At 37.6% G+C, this 25,517-nt stretch overlaps 4 long non-coding RNA genes across 4 annotated transcripts; 3 read left to right on the plus strand and 1 right to left on the minus strand.

Moving 5' to 3' along the window:
* Positions 1–1,961: 1,961 nt before the first annotated feature.
* LOC126826969 (uncharacterized) lies at positions 1,962–6,710 on the plus strand. The gene is made up of 4 exons (XR_007682496.2): positions 1,962–2,162; positions 4,163–4,319; positions 5,055–5,215; positions 6,382–6,710. It is a non-coding gene; the product is annotated as an uncharacterized LOC126826969 (long non-coding RNA).
* Positions 6,711–10,313: 3,603 nt separating this feature from the next.
* LOC126826974 (uncharacterized) lies at positions 10,314–13,070 on the minus strand. The gene is made up of 3 exons (XR_007682503.2): positions 13,052–13,070; positions 12,236–12,307; positions 10,314–11,999 (listed from the first exon to the last, which is right to left on the minus strand). It is a non-coding gene; the product is annotated as an uncharacterized LOC126826974 (long non-coding RNA).
* A 3,052-nt stretch (positions 13,071–16,122) lies between these two features.
* Positions 16,123–19,672, plus strand: LOC126826973 (uncharacterized). The gene is made up of 4 exons (XR_007682501.1): positions 16,123–16,275; positions 17,561–17,702; positions 18,564–18,724; positions 19,153–19,672. It is a non-coding gene; the product is annotated as an uncharacterized LOC126826973 (long non-coding RNA).
* A 1,323-nt stretch (positions 19,673–20,995) lies between these two features.
* LOC130013688 (uncharacterized) lies at positions 20,996–24,678 on the plus strand. Its single transcript, XR_008788913.1, has 3 exons — positions 20,996–21,140; positions 22,403–22,563; positions 24,285–24,678. It is a non-coding gene; the product is annotated as an uncharacterized LOC130013688 (long non-coding RNA).
* Positions 24,679–25,517: the final 839 nt, after the last annotated feature.

Raw genomic sequence — 25,517 nt, forward strand, 5'->3', positions numbered from 1 at the left:
TCGAATCCCCGGTTGTACGTGGCAAGGAGTAGGATCGCCTGTCCAACCTCGTGGGTTTTCTCCGGGTCCTCCGGTTTCCTCCCACTACTACAGACCCCTATGCGCAAGCGAATTATTGAAATAAAATTGAACCATATGTTAGTCCCGAAATGACCTAGTTTGTGTCGAGTGCACGTTAAACCCCATTTCTCTCTCTCTCTCTACAGGGCACGAAAGTTAATAATGATATTGAAATGATCCACAACAGGTTTTGCAAATGGGTTCTGGGCGTAGGAATAAGAACCCCAAATTGTCTGGTCAGGGGAGACTGTGGGCAATACGAGTTATGTATACTGTATATGATGAATCCTATTAAATATTTCTTAAAGCTAATAAGCATGCCAGACAATAGGCTGCCTAAATACTGTTTTAAAATGTTATACAATCTTGATGTAATTGGGAGAACCACGTGGTGTACCGATATTAAGAGTACTCTATATAGTTGTGGATATGGAGTTGTATGGGAAAACCAGTGAGTCGGCAATATTAAACTATTTACTATGAGTATGAAGTTAAATTTAAGGACATGAACCTACAAGATTGGAACTTTAATATAAACAGTTCTCACAAGTACAACTTTTATACTAACATTAAAAGTGATCTAGTCTTTGGGGGATGGCCGAATGGTTAGCTCGTGCGCGTTGTATCATAAGGTCTGTCATTGAGTCAACTGGCTTGGTTTCGATTCTTGGGTTGTACGTGACAAAGAGTAGGGTTGCCTGTCCAACCTCCTGGGTTTTCTCCGGGTCCCCCAGTTTCCCCCCACTGCTAAAGACCCCTACGCGCAAGCGAATTATTGAAATAAAATTAAACCATATGTTAGTCCCGAGATGACCTAGTCTGTGTCGAGTGGACGTTAAACCCCATTTCTCTCTCTCTCTGATCCAGTCTTAGAAAGTTATGTAACGTATCTGCCTATCCAGTTGAGAGTAAATTTATAGCATCTTTCAGATACTCAGGGCACCGTCTAGAGATTGGACTAGGTAGAAGGGCAGGCGTTACTAGGTCGGCAAGACAATGTAAGCTTTGTAATCGTATGGCTACTGAAGATGAGCTTCACTTCATGTGTGTGTGTGTGTCCAATGTGAAAAGACTTAAGAGTAAATTATTCACCATGTCATCTATACAAATACACACTCTGGGAAAACCTGAGCTTGTTATTGAATAACACCTGATATCTTTACTACATAGCAATTTTTATATAAAAAAAGGCTAGTCATTACATAGCCGAAATGTTAACGTTTTAAATAAGATCTGATTACCTACATATAGATATGCTAATGTTCTGTTATACGAACTGCATTAGCACAAAATGTAGACTTGAAATGATGTCACTCATGTATGCAATTTGTCTGTAAATGTATAAATGTGCCATAGGCCTAAGGCCTTCAGTGCAAATAATTATTATTATTATCATGGTGGCTTAGTGAGTGGAACGTTGGCTTTGCTAACCCAGATGTCCCGGATTCGATCCCTGTTGTGGCCGAGAAGTTCATCGGGATTTTCCGGCGTGTTTCCCCATTGCCAGTGGTGTAGGATGGAGGGCCTGGGAAGTGATTGCGTACAATCGTTCGGATGGGAAGGAAATCCGAGTTCCCGTGTACACATTGGCATGCACGTAAAAGAACCCTTGATAGTCGGAATTCGAAATAAGAGTAAGCCATAGTGCATTGCATATCGTACGCCCAGTAGGAGGAGAACAGTAGGACGTTAACCCCCATTTCATTTGATTTCTTATGTAACGTTAGTTTACTATACATTCATAGCTATATATTGCAAAATACGTCATGCTTAGTCAGTCATTGCATAGGGAATGAAATATAACTGAATAGAATGAGATCACGTGATCAATATGTATATAGTAATATAACTCGCTATATTAACCTACATAGGAATTTTTCAACAACGTGACGTATGCTCAGTAAAAACCACTGAACCGTTTATTGTATGTTTTATTTAATACAAAGGTGCGCCATTTTGTGATTTTCTTGAAGACTATATTCGTTTTATTTAATTCTAGTTTTACCTGGTTAACTATAACCTGTGTAATCGATATTTAATAATGGCCACGACGTTCAATATAACGCTGTACCTGTTCTCCTGTTTTTGTTCGATTATACAAGGTAAAGTTTCATGTTTACACTCAGTTCGATATATATGATATAAGTAATTCATAATGTTAGATGTTAAATGAAGGCATTAGCCCAGTGACTCGTGAGAGTAGGTTTTATAGGACCAGATTTTACTGGACCAGTTTTCACCTGCATTTCGTGTCTGGGAGGTGATCGAACGTTAAAGGGTGCTATTCCGAGATACGCGGAATGGGGGTTGCGTGTGGATGGTGTAATGTCTAAAATTAGGTAGAAATGTGTTTTAACAAATATTGTTATAAATGATGATCATCTGACAGTGTATAGGTTGTCCCTTGCCAACTATTTTGCTAAGCTGGTTATATCTCTGTGTGTATGTGGGGATGGGGGCTAAATTGCTGAGAAGTGGGACAATGTACTTATAAACTGATGTGTATCGTTCTACATTACATATTATATTACATAAATGTCTGATTTTACATGTATAGTTTGTCATCTTGATTGTTAACGTAGTGCCATATCGTACACATCAGGCGCGACATTCATATGGGGGCCACGGTGGCTAAGTGGGTAAGACGCTGGCTCGCTAGCCTGGAGGTCGGGTGTTCGATCCCTGCATTGGCCGAAAAAGTTCATCCAGATTTTCCGGCGTGGTTTCCCCTTGTCAGTGGTCTAGTCGTTCGGGTGGGAAGGAAAACCGAGGTCACGTGTACACATTGGAGTGCACGTAAAAGATCCCTTGGCAGTTGAAATTCCATATAAGAGTAGGCCATAGTGCCGCTGCCCGGGCCAAATTCCCTCATAGTACACTGTTTGGCGTATATGCGTCTTCATTAGCCCAATATAGGAGCAGAACAGTAGGACTTTAAACCCCATTTCATTTCATTTCATGCGACATTCATACTAAATTTAGGCTATCTGGCTACATTTAGCTCCGCTTGAGAACAGACATTTTAATCCTAAATAGACGATTTTAGTCGAAAACACTGAGCATACTTCGGGAATTTTAAGAATTATTTATGGTGCATCCATTTAATGGAATTGAATAGGTTTTTGGGGTCTTTGTGTGTATGCCAGATGCAATATACTAATTTGTAGATATGGCGGCCATTCAGGGCGGAGATTTAATCGCGGATTATGACGTAGATTGATCGCTGTGACTATGTGCAGAATGAGGCGAAGGAGCTAACTCTATTTGTTAAGGCTAGCTAAATTTTTGTCAACGTCGTTGAGATGTAAATAAGGTTAGGGCACGTGATTGTTGGCGAGGTTGTGGGTTAGGGTTAGCATTTTTGCCAGGGTTAGGGTTGGAATTATCGCTAGCCCTGTTTACATCTCGTGACCTATGACGAAAAATTGAGCTGGCCTTATCATTTAGCACTATCCGGGGCGAAGGGGTGTATCTTGAAGTGCACACTGTGGGGGCATTGCGGCGGATCTCTTAATTTGTTTAGGGGGGGGGGGGGCGCCATACTTCGAACGCATTGCGTTTTAAATAAATATAGCCCCCCCCCCCCCATTTACAAGACCGATTAAATATAATTTTGAAGAAATGTAACAGAAGCATTTTCTTGATAATTCTGAGATTTTGTTGTAAGAAATATGTTCATAAGAATATTCGCATAGTTTAGCTAAAGTCGTGTGGGCTTTTGGTAGTGATAAATAATGCATTCTACAATAAGCTGAAAATGAGTTAATATGGTTGAATTTATTTGTCCACACCACAGGAATTGTTCAAAGAAAAATTCAGTTCAAGATATATTGTGCTGTTTATGGGGATGAAATCCGAAAACAGATGTGGCAAGGAAATCTAACTCGATTGACACCCCTTGGAGGACCGAGGGGGGGGGGGGGGGAATTCGGACCCTAAACATTCAACTTATTATTCTTTGTAAGTTCGCATTAACCCCGATTTGAGCACATCAGCTGTCTGTGGCACATTGCACATATTCTGACTTATTATATGTTGAAATATCTAGATAAAACCCTGATCCGTAGAATGTTCAACAGTATTTTATTTGTTTAATTTCAAGCTTCTTCGGGCGAGTACTGTTCCTATTATGATAATAGTTTTAGAAAGACGTTATCCAGAAAGTATTGCCCTTATGGTTGTTGTAACAACGGTATTGACGCCAACGATAACAACGTATGCTGCGAATACGATGAATTCAGGAGTGGGGACTACAACAGGTAACATGATTTGTTGCAGGAATGTGTCTTTTTGGATCATTTATGGTTTCTTGTATAATTTATATGTCAGTAGAAGGCTCAGCCAAAGTAAAGTAATTATTAGTTATCTCCCTTTATACATACGTGCATTATTATTCTACTTCCATAGCATATCAATATATTTCCAGCTGTTAATCATGTCCTTCGCGACACACCTGTACACCAGTCGTATAAATATCTAAACACCTAATAACCTAACAAGCAAGTGAAAACATAATGAGAGAGAATGAGAGAGATGGTGGGGTTTAACGTCCACTCGACACAAACTAGGTCATTTCGGGACTAACACATGGTTCAATTTTATTTCAATAATTCGCTTGCGCATAGGGGTCTGTAGTAGTGGGAGGAAACTCACGAGGTTGGACAGGCGACCCTACTCTTTGTCACATACAACCGGGAAATCGAAACCCCGGTAGTTGATTCAATGACAGACGTTATGATACAGCACGCACGCGCTGACCATTCAACCCCCCGAAAACATAATGAACTTGCCAGAATTTATACATTTCTTACCGGACTGTGATGGGTCTGAATGGGTTAACGCGTGCGCCATACACAAATTATATCATATCACTTTACTTCAGATACACAAGTTATAATTATTTTACATACACAAATTATATTATTTGACTTTACATAGACTTTATCTCGGTTCATTATATTGAATATTGTAAAATTAAAATAATTTATTTTCAGGAACCTTACCAATACCATCATAGGAATCATAGTAGGTGTAGTGGCGTGTGTTATATCCATCATAGTGGTGATAGTTATTATAGCATGCTGTTGTTGTAAACGACAACCAGCAACACAGGGACATATTATTGCAGCCCCGAACTCAACAGTGGTATATTCTAGTAAGTATTTACTAACACTTGCCCTTCTTTCAGTTCTATATCCGCTTACACGATAGGGGATCACGTGGCTAAGTGGGTAAGACGCTGGCTCGCTAACCTGGAGGTCGGGTGTTCGATCCCTGCATTTGCCGAGAAAGTTCATCCAGATTTTCCGGCGTGGTTTCCCCTTGTCAGTGATGCAGGACGGAGGGTCTGACAAGGACAGCTGTCTAGTCGTTCGGATGGGACGAAAAACCGAGGTCATGTGTACATATTGGCGTGCACGTAAAAGATCCCTTGGCAGTTGGAATTCGATATAAGAGTAGGCCGTAGCGCCGCTGCCCGGGCAAAATTTCCCTCATAGCACACTGTATGGCGTATGCCCGTCTTCATTAGCCCAGTTTAGTAGCAGAACAGTAGGACGTTAAACCCCATTTCATTTCATTTCGCTTACACGATAGTTTACAACACGTTATAATATCTCGGTAAATTGCTCGATTCATTCTCCGTATTTCCCCGTTTCGATAGAACCCAATCCTCTAATTTGCGTAGAGTGTGATCAGATATCAGTATAATCTGTCCTTATTCAAACTGGGTACACAGCATATAATCATTGGGTTGCATTTAGCGATTGAGCATATTAACAATCACAACACAATTTATTTGGAAAACAATCATTGGTTTATACACATATCGATGGCTGAGTATGCATATGCTACATGTCCATTTATCTTGTTTCGAGAAAATCGCATTTTAAACTTTTGAATTCCTTTTTCAAATCAAGGAATTATCCGAACATGGCATACTATATATATGTTATATATTGGGAATTCTGTCATGTAATGACCCATTTTAAAAATACATTTACACAAACTTTAATGTTTAGACCCCTGACAACGTGTTTTGTAGGCGATATGTCCACTGGTTCCTGTTTAGTGTTATGAGCGTTCAGTAGACAAAAGTTACATGTCCACAAATATCTCTTTTGCATACTAAACTTTTGCTGAATGGGGACATGTGCTATATGTTTTCATGGCAATAACATGATACTCTAATTAATCTGGACTAACAGCATTTACACAGTAGAAGGGCGCATGTTTATGCTATTCAAAAAGGTCAAAATATCATTTTGACCAAAACTGAAGCTGTGTGATTAATTATTTTATCTTGGGAATTGTATTTTACAGATAGTACAAGTACGGTTCATCCAGGAGCTGTTTATCCCCCACAAGGAACTAACAATTCAGCATTGCCTCCAACTGGATATTCCGATCCACCACCGTCTTATGATGCAGTTACCTCCCCCGGACAAGATAACAAGGGCTTCCAAACGCATGTCAATATGAATTAGTTAACTTTTGTGATTAAGAGTTGGTATTAACTGTTCATTATATTAACTGTATAATTTATAGCACGGCTTTCATGGGTTAACAGGTTTAACCAGAGCCCGTAGGCCGAGGTTTTAAACCTATTAACGAATGAAGCGTGCTATAAATGACTTGTAACGTTGACACCTGTCAACTATGACGGGCGGATGCGGTCACAATGGGCCATTTATATGACTTACTAATTCCATTTATATGACTTACTAATTCCATTTATAAAGCTTTATAATTAATTACTTACTTAGGCACGTGCGAACGCTGAAACCCCTCGAAGCGTGTGACTGAATTGAATATTATTTTCATAGCTTGATAAATGATTTATAAAGTCTTGTAAATAATATGGTAGCTATATAAATCTATTTTCTAAGTCTTATAAATGAATTATCTAACGAACTAAATATTCGGGAAAGTTCGTACATCTGCCCGGAAATTCCCGAGGTTGCTTCGGCCAGCCAATCACACTCCCGTCCGCGGTTTTCGAGTTGTGTGCGTCGGTGTCATAGGGCCTACATCATTTTATTCGTACATTTTTTCCTTTAATGGAATTCGGACGGACTAATCTTCCTGCAGAAGATGACCATGGTCAGGATGAGGGTATGTTGTCTTCAAGGGCTTGGGCCCACGCGTGCCGCACGGCACGTTCAGAAAACTTCCCTCGTGGCCCACGCGTGCCGCACGGCACGTTGTACACCCTCTCATACGAAACCTTCATTTTTTCGCCTAATGCTCCAAGTCCGAAAATTATAAAAAAACACAGTTATCTTCTCCTACTTCCTGTTTACATTTTCGCTATTTATAGCTAAGCGATCAAAATAAAAACAAAACTACAAATTGCAATCAAAAACGGATATTATTATACGAATTTACGTCAAAATGGCTAACCGAATGACGTTAGAGGAAGTCTTTCAAGAAATTGTGGCTGATAGGGCCTCATGATTCGGATTACGGAGATTTTGATGACGAAGCCGACGGCAATTTTGTCGCAAAAAACTACGTACGCATCTCTAGATTGACTAGAACCTGCGGACATGGAAACACAGTCCGATCATGGTGCCAATGGTGGTAGTGATGATGGTGAGGGGTATGACCCCCCTCCCCCCGAAGTTCAGCACCCCCATTTTTTGTGAGGGGGGTAAATATGGAAACAAATTGTATTGATGATGATGATGATGATGATGAATGATGATGATGAAGGATTTGTCCGACGTGTATCCGTCATGTCATGTCAGTGCATCCGACACGATATTTCGGCAAACTCGCAAGAAATTGTGAAAAGAACTACCCCGGTCGGTGGGTGGAGGGGGAGCGGTGACCTTAGCAATGTAAATTGACGCTAGGATAACTAAAACATGCATAAAACTTATTCTCGTCATTTTATGTTTACAATAGCCGCCATGAAAGGTAAAACACCGCTATATGTAACGAGGGATTTGATTGGCCAATTGGCCGACTCAACGAAGGAGTACGGAGATTGCCGATTATTTTCTAAGTTATATGAATGGATTTATAAGACTTGATAAATAATTACGTAGTTTCATAATTATTTATCAAACTATGAAAATAATATTCAATTCAGTCACCCATTTCAATGGGTTTCAGCGATTGCCGATTATTTTCTAAGTTATATAAATGGATTTATAAGACTTGATAAATAATTACGTAGTTTCATAATTATTTATCAAACTATGAAAATAATATTCAATTCAGTCACCCATTTCAATGGGTTTCAGCGTCCACACGTGCCTAAGTAAGTAATTAATTATAAAGCTTTATAAATGGAATTAGTAAGTCATATAAATGGAATAGTAAGTCATATAAATGGCCCATTGTGACCGCATCCGCCCGTCATAGTCAACAGGCTATGCTTGTTGTTATTGCAAATAAAACCCACCCCACTTTTCTATATGATTTCTACTAAAACTAGTGTAAACCAGCAAAAGTGTGCAATAACACATTGAACATGTCTAGTTATTGCACGGTTAAGCTCCACCCAATCTAGAAGAGGGGAAAATAATCTGCTTATTTCAACGAAAAGAACAAAGGAAGATTTCCCGTCCATGTTACAACTGTATATAGACAACTGTTTATCGTGTTAACTGTATATAGAGAATTGTTTGAGAACTGTTTATTATATTAACTGTATATAGACAGCGAACTGTTTATTATATTAACTGTATATAGAGAACTGTTTATTATATTAACTGTATATAGAAAGAGAATGGTATATAATATTAACTGTGTATATTAACTGTATATAGATAGAGAACTGTTTGTTATATTAACTGTATATAGACAGATGATGATTTAATATTTTAACTGTATATAGACACCAACACCACACATTCCAATCTGAATTTCGTTTCATCTGGATATTCAAGTAAATAATCAAAGTATATAACACCAATTAACCAAAAACTCAGTTCGCTCTGTTTTTCCACCAAACCCTAACTCACTTTAGATCAACAAGATCTCGATGATGTTTATTATAAAATAAAAAAAATCTTTCCTATGTTTGTCTCTTGCGAAAGCCCGACTATCAACAATTAAAATATACAACGCGACAACTTTTATGAACTGCTCGGAGGTCTTAACTGCTGTGTGCGTATGTTTCGTTGCCTGACAACCTATATTTACAATTTCTGATTAGATTTATAATTATTGTCTAATAGTTCTGAATTTACGCCAATCTTGTTCTTATTTTAATTTTTTAACTGCCTTTTTGTGAATTTCATTTTTCTTTCTCATCAATTTTCGAATCGCACTATTCATCCAAAGTTGGTTTTTGGGTCTGATAGTTACTGATTTCTTAGGGATCTGTGTTTTAGCTAGTCTTGTCGGTTCATAAGATGTATTAATTGATTCGTTATTAATTAAATTTCCCCAGTCCGTGTCAGTAGCGCCATATAAATCTATAACTGAATAATTACCGTAATTTCCGAATCTCGTTGGTTATTGGGGGCTTTTGACATATGTTCATTCATTCACAGATCTAGTGATCCTTTGAATTCCCTGATGTAACTTTCTTGACAATAGCTTGTGATAGCTACTCCTGTTCACCTTCCTTGCATTTCATTTGATAGTTCGCACTGATGTTTGTATATATATATATTCATATTTTTCTTATTTTATTTTATCGATTTGTGTACATGCTTGATAACGACTTGTGAAATTTTGTTGAAACGTTGCAGTGAAATAAATCATAGTAATTGTTATTCCATAAAAGTGTGTTTTTGATTATATGTTCCAATTACTAAATATGCCATTCAGAGGAGTATGTGTTGTCACCGTTATGCATTATGACTATTTTTTATTTTTTATTTTGAGCAATGTAACAAAAAAAGTAGTAATTAATGTATTGGTGGGCTAGAACCGAAACTCTGTCATGTTGCTTAGCAACACAGCCATGTTGAATTTTGGGGAAATCAAGGCACCAGCACCGTTGAAAGCCTTGTTGAAAATTGTGGAAAAAGATGAATATGAATCAGAAAAGTCACCAATTAAATGTGAGAGTTTTGACTGTTTATTATGTAGACCATTCTTGTTTAGAATTAAGGTAAAGTTTTGTAGAAAAACTGTAAAATAACAAGTTGTTGGAAAGTTCAGCTTATCTCAGTTATTTAACCTCTGACCCTGGCAGGTCCTCCTTGCTGTGGAATGCCAGACAAAACATTGTTTTCAAGGGAGATAACTACAATTAATAATACATGGACTCAGACTAGCAATTATTTGCCCATTGACTTCAATGTTAAATGACTGTAACATCACAGACTGTAGCTTTTTGCTCAACATTCCGTTGGTTCCAATCTTTATAGGCACAATGGGGACAACATTTGGCAATCTCCTCATCATAATTTTGTAGGGGGTTGACCATTTAGATTTTTTGCTACACGGATTTGAAGTTGACAGGGGTGAAAATCTCACTTCCGACACAATGATTGCTCTGCAGAAAGACACTTTACACCCCCTATCCCTCCGCTGTAATATCATCAGTATTACCCAAAACTGCTATGAAATTGCAAATTTGATCCCTTTTCTCCAATTCTAGACCAAAAAGTCAACCCAAAAATGCAGGAAGAGGGGAGAAAAAAATTAAGGGAAAAATTGTCTATTTATAACTCGCACTACATCATGAAATAAGGGGAAATAATTACTAGTCTTAGTCCTATATACCTCACATGTTTCTGCAGTTTAAACAAATCTGTTGTTATCTAATAAACAAACATATATGCAATTCCCTGGCCAAAGAATATGAAAATCTATGCATTTTCAGATGAGCTGTGCGGCATTCTGCAAACACTATAATACATCAGAAAACTGCGGAATTTCAGACAGAAATTTAAAAGCACATGAATTTTGAATTAAACAGAACATTTTTATTTTTGAACATAAATGCATTCTGTAAAAAGATGAGATAAATTCAATATAAATCAAACACGAAAATACTTTAAAACAGTAATCATGATGCAATATTAGACTTTTTAACACTTTCATCGAAAACCACACAGTTTTTCTCTGTTAACGTAGTTTCAAGTGCCAAATTGTGGTCAAATCTAAAATGTTGAAACATGCAGTGCCTATCAATTTTAAAATATCTCCTATATAGCTGTATTTCCATAGGATAAGTAAGTTGAAATAATCTGATTATGTAACACTACAACAGCTTTTTCATCCCCACCCCCCAGTTTGGAATCTGATAATTTAAAAGCACATGAATTTTGAATTCCACAGAACATTTTTATTTTTGAACATAAATGCATTCTTCAAAAAGATGAGATGAATTCAATATAAATCAAACACGAAAATACTTTAAAACAGTAATCATGATGCAATATTAGACTTTTAACACTTTCATCGAAAACCACACAGTTTTTCTCTGTTAACATAGTTTCAAGTGCCAAATTGTGGTCAAATCTAAAATGTTGAAACATGCAGTGCCTATGAATTTCAAAATATCTCCTATATAGCTGTATTTCCACAGGATAAGTAATTTGAATTAATCTGATTATGTAACACTACAACAGTTTTTTCATCCCCACCCCCCATTATGGAATCCGATACATTGCTGACCAATCATAGGTCGCCCTGTTCACTCGGGCCTGTCAAATGATTTACAATGGCGATGGTGCCTACAACTTTCCTGACCAAGAGATATGCACAACCGTCGATCAACACACAAGCCATTAATGTTATCTTCCAATATGAGAGGCCATGATAAACACACGGGCGTCCTTTTTAAGCTCGGAAATTAAGTCATCACCAAAAAGCAAAGTTTACAGAGGTCCTCGGGGCTGGAACCCAACCTGATTACGATTTGCCCTCCACTTCCACCACAGGTGTCATAGAGATCAGGGATGAAATTGATATGCATCATCGTTCTCCTAAAGCCAGTCCAGGAAGACATCAGGTTTTGAGATGTAGACCTGAAATGTTAAATTTGGATGAGAATGAGAATTCTGGGGCGAATGCTATCCAGGGAAACGGTCATTGACATCCAGAAAATGGTCAAAATGTGGAATTCTGTCATTCAGTTAAATGTCAAGGGGAGAAGACAGGCCTGTGCAGTACCAAATTTCCAGCCCATTACTATTAGTGAGCAGGAGTGTTGGATCAGGTTGGATGTACTTCTTAAAGTGTATGAAATGCACATTTATCTGACCTGTTTTGCTTCTTTTTTTTAATACTTGTGTTGAGGTCAATCATTCCACTCTATGAAACATTACCCTGGCACCTGAAATGATAGGAGGCTGGGGATAAATATGCAATAAAAAAACAGTGAGAAAATAAGAAAAAAATATGGTTTCAACTGGAAATAGAAATAAACCTCTTTATTTCTAGCGAACAGCCTGTCACTGGCCCTCCAAAAAGGAAACCAGTTAACAGGCAGTAAAAAAGTAAACCTTGAGTGTCACATAAGTCTAAGCCAATCTCAAAGGTAGATGCCATGTTTTGAGGTTTGGTCTAAATATTAAGGCCAAGTGCATGTTTGGTCAAAAGTCACACAGGTGTGAATTTTGGAGTGTACATGTTAACATTTCATTGTATGATGTCAAAAACATGTTAGGTCTAAATGTTAAGGCCAACTGCAGACTTGGTTCAAGGTCGCAACATGTAAATAGGGTTAGGGCACATGATTTTTTGACACAATTGTGGGTTTGGGCTAGGGTCAGGACTAGGTCTTGGCTTAGGCCTAGGGTACATGCTTTTTGACAAGATTGTGGGTTAGGGTAAGGACTGGGTCTTGGGTTAGGGTTAGGGTCAGTCTTGTTTACATCTAGTGACTTTAGACCAAATCTGCAGTTGAGTTGGCCTTAATATTTAGACCTTACCATGTTTTGATATCATTGTGAACAAAATGTTACACCTTTACAACCCAAAATTCACACTCAACCAACGGATACCCCCAATCATGGCTATTTTGATACCAAATAGTCAAAAAACTTACTGCTGGGCAATAAAAAAGCAGTATTCTTACCATTTCTGACACTTTCCATTCAAAACTTCAGGAAATAAGCCGTTGAAAAAATATCAACATCTTTATATCATCAGGACTCAGACTAGCAATTATTTGCCCATTGACTTCAATGTTAAATGACTGTAACATCACAGGCTGTAGCTTTTTGCTCAACATTCCGTTGGTTCCAATCTTTATAGGCACAATGGGGACAACATTTGGCAATCTCCTCGTCATAATTTTGTAGGGGGTTGACCATTTAGATTTTTTGCTACACGGATTTGAAGACGACAGGGGTGAAAATCTCACTTCCGACACAATGATTGCTCTGCAGAAAGACACTTTACACCCCCTATCCCTCCGCTGTAATATCCTCAGTATTACCCAAAACTGCTATGAAATTGCAAATTTGATCCCTTTTCTCCAATTCTAGACCAAAAAGTCAACCCAAAAATGCAGGAAGAGGGGAGAAAAAAATTAAGGGAAAAATTGTCTATTTATAACTCGCACTACATTCGTCCATCATGAAATAAGGGGAAATATTTACTAGTCTTAGTCCACATGAAAATCCTTGGAATTTATAATACTTAATTGTTTTTAATTGTTATATTTTGCAGCGAATCTCACTCACCCATTTACTGATTCACCCGTTAACTCATATTGTTGAAAGATGTAAAAAGATGTTATGCTTATTGTTGAAAGATATCATGCTTATTGTTGAAATATATTGACAGATGTTATGCTCTATTGTTGAAATGATGTTGAAAGATAATAAAACGTGAATTTTTAGTGAGATCTCGAATTTTTGGTGGTGTATAAGATGAAAACATTGAAACTAATTTATCACCCAATAATACATTCTACAGTAGATATCGCTTGTGTGATATATTTCATCTTCTACTGCCATGTCTCCTTAGGAGATATCGCTTTACATGTATTTGATTGGTCAGTTGAAAAGGAACTACTTTTTTTTATTTTCAAAGAACAGTTCATTTCTTATTAAAAGTAACTTTTTTTTATTAAAGTGAACTATTGTTATTCAATTGACCTTGATGGAAACACTGGGTCAATATAAATGACTTAGCAATGGTTGAATTGCTGTCAAAAAATGATCTATCACTACGCCGTAATGTTCAGTAAAAGTGAAATCTACTTCAAAGAATTATATTTATCTATTTGTGCATGTAAGAAGGGATTGGGTGATAAATAAAATCTCCTACCAGTCTTTTTTGATATCAAAAAATATCAACACTCGTTGATAAAGTAAAAAAAAAACTCGGCAGAGCCTCGTTTTTTGTTACTTTATCAACTTGTGTTGATATTTTTTGATATCAAAAAAGACTGGTAGGAGATTCTCTATATGTGCCTATCAGAATGAACAGGATTGCACGTAACCGAACTTACAGTATGTATTAGTTGATTAAGATGGAAAAGTATCACCGCATTGTGTTAAAATTACTGGATTGAGGTCATAAAGTCGATATTAAAAGCACCAAATATAAAACAATTATCGATATTTTTGCATGTTGACTTAGGAATCGAATCATGAATTTGACAAAAGGAAGATGTCAAAAGTGCAATGTGAAGCGAAAATATTAAATAAATTGAGTTTTATTGAATCACTTATATCACAAAATGTATACATAGACAGATGCAATTTGTGAAATGTCAAAATGTCAATTTACGCGATGCCCTGGTGTAAGAGAGTTAATTCTGTTCGCACAAAACCCCAAAAACTTTTTATTTGTCAATATTACGAGTTTTTTTTACATTTAACTTGGTACAATTTGCCACATTAGAGATGCAAAAGCACAAACAACATAGAGCTGACTTTTGATTGGGCTAGCGGGGTTTGATGGCCGAATGGCAAGTGCGTTGTATCATAAGGTCTGTCATTGAGTCAACTGCTGTGGTTTCGATTCCCTGATGCACGTGACAATGAGTAGGGTCGCCTGTCCAACCTCGTGGGTTTTCTTCGGGTCCTCCGGATTTCTCCCACTGCTAAAGACCTCTGCGCGCAAGCGAGTTATTGAAGAAAAAATTGAACCGCAATAAGTTTGTGTTGAGTGGACGATACACGCCCCTCTCCCTCTCTCTCTCTCTCTCTCTTCTCGCCTACTGGGCTGATGAAAACGAGTATATGCAGTGTGCTACGAGGCCCTACTCTTATTTCGAATTTCAGCCGTCAAGGATTCTTGTACGTGCACACCATTGTGTGTCTAAGATAGCGGGAGAGAGAGAGGGAGGGGGGGGGGGTCAGACGTGTGGTGACCCATGATTTTGCATGAGGAACAAGATCTCGCCCTGACCCCTTAAAAATAATACTTATATGTGTGTGCGGGGAAGTGGGTGTGATGTAGTCCCTCCCAGTGCAACCGGGTAATATTGGGCTGTGTGGAATATGCTAGAGTCTATCTGTAGTATATGTGACCCACGGTCTATGTTTGACACTGGTTGAGCATTATGATTATGATTTTAATGTTGAAAATCGCATTGAAACCGCGTGATTTCTTTTCCATTTGCGATGGTTGCAAAAATTCAAGGGGCGCAAAAACTCAAAACTTTGACGCAAAGCTCGTCATTGCGTCCCTCTCACCGTGGGAATGTGTGAGAGAGAGAGGGAGGAACAGAGGGGGAGAGAGAGAGGTGGGTGGGCAGAACAGAAATGGGGTTAAACGTTCACTCGTCACAAACTAGGTCATTTCGTTACTAACATATGGTTTAATTTTATTCAATAATTCGCTTGCACGTAGGCGTCTTTAGCCGTGGGAGGAAACCGGGAAAAACTCACGGGGTTAGACAGGTGACCCTACTCCTTGTCATGTGCAAGCGGGGAATCGAAACCAAGCCACTTGACTCATGGACAGACCTTGATAACGTTAGCTTGAGAACGTTGAGAGAACACTCTTAGAAACGTCGCCCAAATAAACAGGTAGCTGTTTTTCCATGTGTTATAGTTTATTGCTCTATCCAGTTACTAAATGCCTCTCAAAGATTAATATTTGTATAGTTATCAACCTCTATATGTTAACCTAAATAGCGTTTGTTCAACAGCATGACGTATGCTCAGTATAAAAAAAACCATTGGACCGATTACTGTATGGTTTATTTAATACAAAGGTGTAGACATTTTGAAAATTTTTAAATTGGAGTTCACTATAACCTGTGTAATCGATATTTAGTAATGGCTGCTGCGTTGAATATATCTTTGTACCTGTTCTCCTGTTTTTGTTCGATTATACAAGGTAAAGTTTCATGTTTACACTCAGTTCGATATATATGATATAAGTAATTCATAATGTTAGATGTTAATTCAATGTATTAGTCCCCCTGTGGCTTGTGAGAAGGGGATTTATAGGACCAGGTTTTACCAGACCATTTGTTATGTTGATTTTGTTTCTGGGAGGTGATCCGGCGTTGAAGGGTACTTTCCGAGATACGCAGGGTGGGGGTTGGGGTGGATATAATGATTATCATGTATATAATAAATGTATAGGTTGCTCCTTGGCCAACTGTTTTACTCAGCCGGTTATGTGTGTGTGCTTGTTAATTAACAACTAAGGGAGTGTGTGCTGGGAAGTGTGACAATTTATAGACTAGCATGCATCCTTCTACCTTGCATAGTATATAAACGGCTGATTTTACATATATTTAGATATTCTCACAGGAGCCTTTATTTGATATCAAAGAAATATCAACACAAGTCGATAAGTAAACAAAAACGAGGCTTTACCGAGTTTATTCTGTACTTTATGGACGAATGTTGATATGTATTCATATAGAAACGAGACGAGTAGGAGATTATATTTACCACCAAACCCTTCCTGACGCGCACAAATAAAAGAAATGTTTAGTATAGATTTGATTTGAGGAAATCTGATTACATTACGTCATAGTGATACTTCATTTTTTGAGAGCAAGTCACCCATTGCAAAGTCATACTGACCCGGTAAGGGGCGGATCTCTTATTTTGTTTTGGGGTGGGACGCCCTAGTTCAGGCGCATTTCCTTTTAATTAAAGATAGAAAACCCCATTTATATGATCGATTGAATATAATTTTGAAGAAATGTAAAAGGCGGATGATTACCAATTGCTATAAATATACCAGAAGCATTTTCTTGATTGTTTTGAATTTTTGTTTTAAGAAAAGTGATACCTGCTAAATGTTCTTCACGAGGCTATTCTCATAGTTTAGCTAAAAGAATCTAAATTCTTGTGGGCTTTTGATAGTGGACAAATAATGCATTCTACGATGAGCTGAAAATGAGATAATATGGTTGAATTTATCTATCCACACCACAGCAATTATTGTACCAAGAAGAATTCAATTCAAGACATATTATGCTATTTAGTGAAAAAAGGGGGAGGGGGTGAAGGGGTAGGTTGGGGGTTAGGGGGTAAAATCCTAGAAACAGACGTAGTGAGAAAATCAAACTTGAGGGACGTGGTGGATTATGGTCCTAAACATTCATATCTGATCTGTAGAGTGTTCACAAATATTTTGTTTGTTTAATTTCAAATTGTTACAGCCGAGTACTGTTACTATTATGAAAATGGTTTTAAATATATCCAAGCCTCTAAGTATTGTTCTGATGGATGTTGTACCACCGGAACTGACGCCACCATTTACAACGTATGTTGCTATTCCTACGACAACGGGGGCGAAAACAGGTAACATCATTTGTATATAGGAATGTGTCCTTTTATAGTTTTATTTTCTTATTTTGTGATATAAGTAGATTGTTAAGCCATGGTAAAGTAGCTATTATTTTGGTATCTCCCTTTAAACATTAGTGCAGTTTTAGTCTCCTCCCATAGAAGTTCAATCTATTTCCAGCTGTTAAAGATATTATATTCTCAGTTTAACCTCTATACATCTAACCATTAAGTGTAAACATATTGAAATTGCATTTCTTACCCAAAATATTATATGGATGGTATGTTTATGGGGTTAAAAATTAAAAAAAAAAAGAATGTCTTTGTGTTTGTGCGAAAAAGAAATGTTGAATTGTTTTAGTATTGGGGTTAATAACATGTAATGCCATAGAGAGAGAGAAAGAAATGTGGTTTAACGTCCACTCGACACAAACTAGGTCATTTCGGGACTAACATATGGTTTTACTTTTATTTACAGAATTCGCTTGCGCGTAGGGGTTTTTAGCAGTGGGAGGAATCGAATCATATGTTTGTCCCGAGATGACATGGTTTGTGTCGAGTGGGCGTTAATAATTCATCGATTTATCTCGGAAACCTAAGTATGTTTTAATAAAATAATATCAACCGCCCTTGTATTGGTAGAATTTATTTATAGATACATGTATACATGTACAAGTTGTATTACCTGACTTCAGATAGACAAGTTGTATTACTTGACTTCAGTTACACAAGTTATATTACTTGACGTCAGATACACAAGTTCAATTACTTTACTTCAGATACACAAGTTATATTACTTTACTTCAGATACACAAGTTCAATTACTTTATCTCAGTTCATATTGAATAATGTAAAATTAAAATACTTGTGTTTCAGTCATTTGATCAATACCATCATAGGAATAGCAGTAGGTGTAGTGGCATGTGTTATATCTATCGTAGTGGTTATAGTTATTATTGCATGTTGTTGCTGTAAACGACAACCACCAACCCAGGGTCATGTTATTGCAGTCCCAAACACAACTGTGGTATATTCTAGTAAGTATTTACTAACACTTACCTTTCGTTCAGATGTATGTTCGCTTACATATATCGATGTATTACTCCATTCAGCTTCCTTAAGTATGCGTCGAGTGTCACCAGCTATCAATATAATCCATCCTTATGTTTGTTGCTGTTAGTTGGTTGTATTTTACGTCCGCTTCCACCGATGTGATATCGCAGACAATAACATGTTATGTATACAAGGTGCAATAATTTACAATGTGATTAATTTACAATCCATCCTTAACGAAACTGTTTTATTTATAACGAAGTGATATAGAGTAGTGCCTTAATCACAGTCAATATCATCCCACGTGTCATGTGGTTATACACAAGATTGTGACAGTACACAACACTGGAACCTTCATATCTATGAGTGGCTGTGTGTTTAATTATCTCATTGTGGGAATTGTCTTTTACAGATACTGTTGATCCAGGAGTTGCGTATCCTTCACAAGGAACTAATAACCCGACATCTCCTGCAACTGGATATTCTTCTCCACCACCGCCTTATGAAACAGGTACCTCCCCCGGACAAGATAACCATGGCTTCCAAACAAATGTCAATATGAATTAATTAACTTCAGTGATAATGAGTGATTATTAACTGTATATAGACAGAAAACCGTTGATCGTATGAACTGTATATGGAGAATTGTTTGAGATTTGTTTGTTAAATTAATTGTATAAAGGCAGATGATGGTTTATTATATTAACTATATATAGATATATAATGGTTTTTTATATTAATTGTATATAGACAGGGAACTGTTTATTATATTAACTGTACATAGACACCAACCCCACATGCCTGAATCTGAATTTCGTTTCATCTGGATATTCAAGAAAATAATCCAATTAATCCAAAACTCACTCATTTTGGATGAACACCAACTTGTTGATCTACTTAATGTTTATTATAAAATAAAAAATATTTCTTAAGTTTGTTTGTCTCTTGCAAAAAAAGCCCGACTATCAACAATTAAAATATACAACGTGACAACTTTTATGAACTGGTCGGAGGTCTTAACTGCTGTGTGCGTATGTTTCGTTGCCTGACAACCTATCTTTACAATTTCTGATTCCCGGGTGCACGTGGCAAGGAGTAGGGTCGTCAAGGAGTAGGGTTTCTCCGGGACCTCCGGTTTTCTCCCATTGAACCATATGTTAGTCCCGAAATGAACAAGTATGTGTTGAGTGGAGGTTAACCAGGATCTCTCTCTCTCTCTCTTTCTCTCTCTCTCTCTCTCTCTCTCTCGAGAATACGTCATGCAGTGTGCTACGAGGGCCTATGTGCGTATGTGAGGGTAGGGAGAGAGAGAGAGAGAGAGAGAGGAGAGACTAACTTATGGTTCAATTTTATTTCAATAATTCGTTTGCAGGTAGTGGTCTTTAACAGTGGGGGGGGGGGGACCAGAGGAACCGGAAAAAACCCCACGGGGTTGGAAGGCAACTGGACTCATGGACAGATCTTGTGATCTAATACATTATTTATTATTAGGTATACATTATAATATTTACAATATTTTATAATTTATAAAAATTCAATTCATTTTATACTTGTTCGCAATAAGACACAAACTTAATAATCCGTCTGGTCTGGTCTTAACAAATAGATTTAGTCATTGATAAAGTTTGTTTCTCGATTGTCAACATTGTGTGATATCGCACACATCAGGGGCGAAGGCGTGTATCTGAAAGTGGACCGGTGCTCCCTCTCATATTCTGGTTTTGGGCTGGGACGCCCTAGTTCAGACGCATTTTTTTTTAATAAAGAGAGAAAAGCCCATTTACATGATCGATTAAATGTAATTTTGATGAAATGTAAAAGGCAGACGATAGCCAATTGCTATAAATATACTAGAAGCCATTTCTTGGTAATTTTAAATTTTTGTTTTAAGAAAAGTGATACCTGCTAATTATATTCATAAGGCTATTCTCATAGTTTAGCTAAAGAGAATATAAAGTCTGTGGGTTTTTGATGGTGGATAAATAATGCATTCTACAAAATAAGCTGAAAATGAGATAATATGGTTGAATTTTTCTGTCCACACAACAGCAATTATTGTACCAAGAAGAATTCAACTCAAGACATATTATGCTATTTAGTGAAAACAAGGGGGAGGGGGTGAAGGGGTGGGTTAGGGGTTAGAGTATAAAATCCTAGAAACAAACTTGAGGGACGTGGTGGATTATGGTCCTAAATATTCAAATCTGATTCATAGCGTGTTCACAAATATTTGTTTGTTTAATTTCAAGTTGTCACAACCAAGAACTGTAACTATTATGATAAGAGTATTAGTTTGAACCAATTCACCAAGAATTGTTCTGATGGATGTTGTACTACCGGAACTAACGCCACCATTTACAACGTATGTTGCTACTCCTACGACTATGAGGACGAAAACAGGTAACATCATTTGTAGGAATGTGTTCTTTTTATAGGTTTATAGTTTTTTTTCTTATTTTGTAATATAAGTAGAATGTCAAGCCAAGGTAAAGTAGCTATTATTTTTGTTATCTCCCTTCAAACATTAGTGCAGTTTTAGTCTACTCCCATAGAAGGTCAATCTATTTCTAGCCGTTAAAGATATTATATCTTCAGCTGTGAACATATTGAAAGTGCCTTTTTACCCAAAACAGTATATGGATGGTATGTTTAAGGGGTTAAAATAAAAAAAAAGATGCATCTTTGTTTCTGTCTTTGTGCAAAAAAGAAATGTTGAATTGTTTTAGTATTATGCCATAATGAGTTGGGTTCGGGGGGGGGGGGCGGGGGCGATGATCCGGTGGTTTAACGCGTGCGCTATAAATCACCAGGTCTGTCATTGGGTTGAGTGGCGTTGTTTCCATTCCCGGTCTGTAAGTGACAAGGATAGTGGTCGCTTGTCCAACTTCGTTGTTTTTCTCCCGGTCCTCCAGTATGCTTCAACGACTACAAAGCCCTATGCGTAAGGGTGTTATTGAAATAAAATTGAATCATATGTTTGTCCCAAAATGGCATAGTCTGTGTCGAGTGGGCGTTAATAATTCATCGATTTTTCTCGGAAAACTAATAAATATGTTTTTAATAAAATAACGTCAACCGCCCTTGTATTGGTAGAATTTATTTATAGATATACAAGTACAAGTTGTATTACCTGACTTCAGATACACAAGTTGTATTACACAATTACTTTACTTCAGATACACAAGTTTTTCTACTTTACTTCAGATACACAAGTTATATTACTTTATCTCATTTGCACAAACTATATTACTTGACTTCAAATACACAAGTTATATTACTTGACGTCAGATACACAGCTTATATTACTTGACGTTAGATACACAGGCTATGCTATATTACTTTACTCAGATACACACGTTATATTACTTGACTTCAGATACACAAGTTACATTACTTGACTTCAGATACACAAGCTATATTACTTGACGTTAGATACACAGGTTACATTACTTGACGTCAGATACACAAGATATATTACTTTAGTTCAGATACACAAGCTATGTTACTTGACGTTAGATACACAATTTATATTACTTGACGTCAGATACACAAGTTCAATTACTCCACTTCAGATACACAAGTTATATTACTTTACTTCAGATACACAAGTTCAATTACTTTATCACATTGAATAATATAAAATTAAAATACTTGTGTTTTAGTCGTTTGGTCAATATCGCCATAGGAATAGCAGTAGGTGTAGTGGCGTGTGTTATATCTATCATAGTGGTGATAGTTATTATTGCACGCTGTTGCTGTAAACGACTACCACAAACAAAGGGTCATGTTATTACAGCCCCAAACATAACTGTGGTATATTCTAGTAAGTATTTACTAACACTTGCCTTTCTTTCAGATGTATGTTCGCATACACGATAGTTTAAAACGCGTAGAAATATATCGATGTATTACTCTATTCAGTCTCCTTAAATGTGTGTCGAATAATCTATCCTTATTGAAACTGTTATATTTATAACACATGAACATAAACAGTTCATATGGGCGGCTTATCTGACGGCCCCATTTCACTCGCAAGGAGATAGACGGTCAAAAGTGAAAATGGACGTTTTTTTATTTTTGACTTAATAATGAGTAATTGCTCCACCAATCCTCAGATATTCAGCAATTTGTCGTGACATGCTCTTAATCAACCGTCCAATCCTCTTGCAGTGCCACGGCCAATTCTTGCAGTGTTGTCGGTTGACGTTGGCGTCGATGAACACGTCTCCCGGGAAAGGGGAAGGATCATGGACTCATGGCTGGCCAAGGCATAGGGACAATATTGTGACGCTGGAGGTAGTCATTCACGACACGAGCGCGGTGGGCACGGGCATTATCATCTTGAGCAAAGGGCAGAACTATCGGTGCCAGGATGCGGTCACGATAATACACACCAGTGACCCTTCCTTGAACAATATGCAAGTCCGTTCTGCTAGTCATGGTGATTCCTCCCCACACCATAACTGACCCACGCCTGAATCTGTCATGCTGTCTGACGTTAACGTTAGCATGACGCTCATTTACACGCCTCCAAACGCGAGCACGCCTATCGGTGAAATCCAGAGTAAATATGGACTCATCTGAGAACATTATACGCGCCCATCGACGATTACCCCAATTTCTACGCTGCCTACACCATTGACGCCTGTTTGCCATGTGCTGGCGAGTTAATGGAGACACAACACGCGGTCGTCGCGCATGCAAATGGGCTGCATGTAGCCGACTTCTAATCGTTTGGGGTGTAACTCGAATTCCTGTAACTTGGTACAAGTTTACAGAAAGCTGATTGACCGTTTGTCCTCGTTTTCGCAGGACCTGGGTCTACGAATGTATCGATCCTGGGCTTGTGTAGTGGCTCCATGACGACCTGAACGAGGTCTATCATCAACATTGTGCGTTTGTTGGTACCGGTTCTACAGTCTGCTGATAACAGACTGTGACACATTAAGCATGTTGGTTACTGTTCGCTGTGTAGAACCCATTTAAGGCATGCCATAATCACGTAGACGTTCATCCTGTTGAAGACGCCTTTATTGCAAATTAAACTTAACACACTAAAGCAAAGATACGATAAACAGTAAATCTTATGCAAGAACCGATAGGAAAGCAAACATCGATAGGATAAACTAGCACGCGGCAGTTTTCATCAACGCTTTCTTGAAGTGTCAAATTTGACAATGAACCCTCCCACGTGTATGGCGCTATTGCGTGTCGCATGTGCAGCTCAATGGTTCTGTTGGGGCGATAAGTTCTTCATCTGTGAACATACTCTCAAAGCATGTCAAGTGTCCATGACTATTTATCATATCACAACCTGCATAAGTATTTGCATTTCAATATCCCCTACCTTTTTGAAGAGTATATATTAAAATCATTCGATGCCATAATAATTGGCAAAAATTAGTAAATACAGCATCACAGTCAATATCATCCCACGTGTGATTCGGTTATACACAAGATTGTGAAAGTGTACGACACTGACCCCTTCATATCTATGAGTGGCTGTATGTCTAATTATCTCATCGTGGGAATTGTATTTTACAGATACTGTTCATCCAAGAGTTGCGTATCCTCCACAAGGAACTAATAACCCGGCATCTCCTCCAACTGGATATTCCTCTCCACCACCGCCTTATGATACAGGTACCTCCCCCGAAAAAGATAACAATGGCTTCCAAACACATGTCAACATAAAATAATTAACTTCTGTGATAATGAGTGGTTATTAACTGTATATAAACAGAAAACCGTTTATCGTATTAACTGTATATAGACAGATAATGGTTTATTATATTAACTGTATATAGACAGGTGGTGGTTTATTATATTAACTGTATATAGACAGAGAAAGGTTTGTTATATCAAATGTATACATGTTTATTATATTAATTGTATGTAGACAGATAATGGTTTATTATATTGACTGTATATAGCTAGAGAACAGGGTTATTATTTTGTTATTTTGTATTTCCAGTATGAATTAGTTAACTTATTATGATTAAGAGTTTTTATATTAAAGAGCCAAATCCCGATAATTTTTTAGAGAATAAAATTGCTCAATTTTGTGTTAAAATGCCTTAAAACCCTGTACCTACTCCGCGAGCAAGTAACTCAATGTTTGTGATATGTTTGCAAACAAATTAAACACGTCAGTCTTCATCTGGAAATAGAGACCGATGTCCAAAACTGTATTATACAGTGTCTGGATAAAACCAGACCTTTTTTTGATAAAAAAATAATGTGTATGTGAAATTTACCGTCCGTTATCAAGTACAGCACATGGGTCATTCACTGTAAAGACCTCTCAAGAAACGGGAATCGATTATCAGGTCACCCAATGAAAAAATTGACCTGAAATCTTAAAAGGGTTACGTGTCCCAAAAAGCAGTTTTGACGTTCACGTCCAAACGACTCAATATTTTGAGCTGAAATTTTGAAACAAGGTCAATACACCATTCCTATATATTTTGGTGCTTAAATTTCATATGTACTCGGATTTTAATTTTTGAGACTCTGTTCTAATCGGAATAGTCCCTTTAACTTTATACAGATTTCGATAATTCGCTTGCGCGTAGGGGTCGTTAGCAGTGGAAGGAAACCGGAGGACCCGGAGAAAACCCAAGAGGTTGAACAGCAGACCCCACTCCTTGTCACGTACAACCGAAGAATCGAAACCACGCCAGTTGACTCAATGACAGACCTTACGATACAGCGCGCACGTGTTAACCATTCGGCCATCCAACCCCCAACTTTATACAGAGAACGTTTTATTTTATT

Source organism: Patella vulgata, chromosome 7 (genome assembly GCF_932274485.2).
Source record: "Patella vulgata chromosome 7, xgPatVulg1.2, whole genome shotgun sequence".
Lineage (NCBI taxonomy): Eukaryota > Metazoa > Mollusca > Gastropoda > Patellidae > Patella > Patella vulgata.